Genomic DNA, 4,254 nt, shown 5'->3' on the forward strand with positions numbered 1-4,254 from the left:
TAACAATCATCAAAACGAGTATAATAATACTAAAATTAAATCATATAATCTATTTTGTCCATAGTTCTTCTTTTTGTTCATCTAGAGAAAAAAATCACTCAATTATTTTATTATTATTGTACAACAAATCGGACCGAGGAAATCATCCAACTGCGTCACAAGACAAGCCCTCACATGGAATCCTGAAGGCAAAAGGAAAAGAGGAAGACCTAAGAACACATTACGCCGAGAAATGGAGACAAACTGGAGAAGAATGAACAAAAATTGGATAGAACTAGAAAGGAAGGCCCAGTACAGAATGGGTTGGAGAATGCTGGTCGACAGCCTATGCTCCATTGGGAGTAACAGACGTAAGAAAGTAAGTAAGTACATTGGACTAGATTATATTACTTATATAAAAAGAGTCAGTAGTTTTAATATTTAAATGAACAGAATTACATAGATTGTAAGCAAAGATGGTTAGTGGCTAACAGTGGAATCCAGCTAGACGCGCGTTTCGTCCTATTTGGAACTTTTCAGCTGGATGTACTTACATCTCAGAATTACATAGATTTCTAATTACCTGTCTGTTTGCTTTTTATACATCTAACTATTTATTTATCCCGCTCAAAATATTCAAAAAAGAAAAACGAATAGTTACAGTTAATTAAAACATTTTCACCTAATTCTTTTATTTGTATCGCAGCAGGATTATTGAAATTAATAAATTTTAAAAATTATTTTTACATGTTAACATGTTCATTAAAAGTGTGAGAAAAAAAAGAAGAAAGAAAAGAAAAATTGAAACATGTTCCATTGCAATAAGTTAGGCAATCAAGAAGAACACTATGATTGATAATTAAGAAATATTGGGTAATTTTTAAACGATTGATTTGAATAATCCATCATGAATATCACTAGAAAAGGTAAATAATGGTTGTATATAATCATGAGTGGATTGAAATTGGAAGTGGAAACTATTGAATGTCAGGTTAGCGCTTCAACAATAAGCGCTCAACGTTTGACATGAATTGCCCCGTGTTGTAAATGTTTACTACCGAGATCTATACTATGACGAAACAAGTGTTCAGTGAATCCTTGTCTCAAATTATTGCTTAACCAAATTCAGACTGTAATGTGAAACTTAGAAGGTTTTAACCCCTTCCTTATAAAGGGTAACACAGTGAAATTGCACTTGTATTCAGAACGATGGTTACCTCTAAACAGTTGGATTTGGAATCCAGAAGCTTGTTAATCTCGATCTAGAAAAGTGAGTGAACCAATAATATTTGATTTTGATGCACATCACTCAATTAATCACAGACCAGTTATTATTCTGAAGTTTTGAATTTAATTACCAATCATGAAATTGCACCAGGGATATAAACATAACTAAACCTTGTTATGCCCTTGCTACTGTTCAATAGACGTTTGTTTATTGTTCTTCTTGTAATTAACTTTACTGCTTCGCGTTTCTGTATTATATTAATTTACATTTTAGAAACAGATTATAATTGTTGATTATATACATAGTTACCTGTTTTGACTATAGACTTGAAAAGATTCTGTGTGAGATAGTATAGGGACTTACTCAAGAAATTTATCCCTAGTTAATTAGTTCCTACATAACCCTTATTACTAACTTCAGTTTAGATAGGATTTAGTTCCATCAGTTGTACTTTTTCTTTCATTTATAATTTTAGTTATTCACATCTACAAGCTAGTCTTGAGTTGGGACATTGTTTTCTACTACCGCCTCAAATGTTTCGTGAAGATTGGTCAATATTATTATAGAAATTTTTAAAATGGAACGATTCTTGATAAATCATCTAAATGAACATTTCTTTAATCTCAACAATGAACTTCCTTCATTGAAAATCTCACTGTTTACAATTGCTGCTACAATCTACACGCAGAAGTACGTAGTTAGTTTTCTATTTAGCATTTCACCTAATTGGAACCAATTTCCTCGCCTATAGGTTTCAGAATATTTTGAATAATATCAGGACCTGTTCAAGTCAGTTCATTTCATTTTGATCATTTATTCAGAGTTTACAGTTAAGTAACAACTCATGAAGTGTATCTATTTATAAGGTTGCCTTATGGTTTCATTTAGAGATCAAAATTTTGACAGATGAATCTGGAAGCACTGGATGGGTGCTTTGTCCAGTATGGGACTCCTCAACAGTGTCCACTCACGATCCCGGACCCGGAACTTGAGCCAGGGACCTTCAACTTCACGCGCGAACGCTTAACCTCCAAACTAATGAGCTTGCATCCAACAGCGTTTATGTCTAACTTCAATCAATCCATGATATTTCTCAACTCTTCATCCACCCTCGGAGGTGAATAAGTGTATCACAATCGACATAATTCAAAAGCACTGATTATGGTTTATTACTAGAGCTTTAAAAGTCGGATTTTGAAGCTAGTCCCTAGTGATCACACGATTATTATTAGTACTGGGGGATTCGGGCAGACCACAGGATTTTCACAGTTCACAAATTGGTCCTATCTAGAATGCCACTGAAAACCAGAAAGCACTTGAATAACTAAGTCAATAAAACTAGCGACTAGCTTAGATAGGACAGCCGTGATCTTTGGAGCTAAATCGTGTTGAATGTGAAGCAGTTACCCACTAAAGATAATGGGAGATAGTCGCGCAATGTCGTGGATTAATTAAAGTTAAACATTAAAATCGGTGTATTGAGGCTCAGCAATCTAGTATTTAAGTGTCCGCGCGTAAGAACGAAGGTCCTGAGTTCGATTCTCACGTCCGGGATCAAAGCGGCACACTGCTGAGTAGTCCCATGAAAGGATGAAACAAACGTTCAATGCTTTAAGGTTTTTAATGGTGGTCTAAGTTAGATCAGCTCATGATTTTAATACAATTCAACAATTTCCACAACCCTATATTGAAAATCAAAAACCATTTTATTCTAAGTTAACTTGTGGCATTTAGCATTTGAGAACAATAAGTACATGATAAGAATTTACGTAGATTATCCGATTGTTAAAATCCATAAACAAGAAGTACCTATAATCTTAGAAAAACTGATTTTTCTTCTTCTCTCTCAAAGACAATGCTGAGTTCGAATCTAATTGTGAGTATAAACTCTGGGATACACGTATATCCATCCATATGACGAGTCCGAAATAGGATGACATTCGCTTATTCAACGCTAAAGACAGTTCAAATTTAATGAGATCATTGTTTGAATTTGTATCATTTATAAAAAATATGAAGTACCTCAAAATATCCCTTATTCTTCTAATCACATCTAACGCTTAGTTTTTCAGCATCAAACTGAAAAATGGTAGGTGATTCAGTATATTACACACATTTATTCAAGTATACGAATTTACAGTTGTAATATTATATAGTTGAGATCATGAGTGAATTGAACCTAGACCACCATGGAAAACCTGGGAGCACTGGACGGCCGTTTTATCCTGCTGAGGAGTCCCACAATAGGTGGTCAAGCTTCAATTAACTCATGATTACAACCAAATAAAATTACTAAAATCTCCACAAAACCCCCTTCTGATAATTATAACATTGTAGACATGAAAAATGACAAATATTTCTTAAGAAGAAAAAGTACTTTGTTAAAATGATGATTTAACAAATTAAAAAAAATTTTTTTCATTCGATAATTCGTAATCATTGTGTCAAAGAACTCAATTGGTTACAATTTCCAACCAATCATATCCAAGCTCAAATTCTATTGGTCGAGAAATATTAAACAATCAAAAAATTAATCATCGCATGAAAGTAATGAGTGGAATATGGTATTCTCGTCATTTTTGTTTTCAATTCAATGTACAATAAATTGTGTTCTCTTGGTAACCGAATTATGATTTTTATAAAAAGGAAAGCTTATTTATCAATTAAATAATTACTTTACACTTATTCATTTACGATCATCCTTAAACATGTAATTATTATCATCATCAGTAGTAAGTTACCGGAAAGTTGCATTTTTTTTTGTTATATTTCTAAAATTTAAAAATACTGTTTCACTTTATTTGATTTTATGATAGTTCGACCAATCTAAGGATCATTTCTATGGAAAAGCATCAATTCAGGTACTTTATATAAGAACTTTCGTTTAAATTAGAGGGAATAGTTTTACAGTATTTGAGCGCCGAGTTGATGTAAGACATTAAATAGGAATAATATATATTTGTAAAATCTCAGCGAATGAATTTGAAGTAAATCCAACGTTTCGCCTGGCAATCTGGTCCAAGCTTATTCAAGGAATTATAATCAAA

This window comes from Schistosoma mansoni, chromosome 7 (assembly GCF_000237925.1).
Source record: "Schistosoma mansoni strain Puerto Rico chromosome 7, complete genome".
Lineage (NCBI taxonomy): Eukaryota > Metazoa > Platyhelminthes > Trematoda > Strigeidida > Schistosomatidae > Schistosoma > Schistosoma mansoni.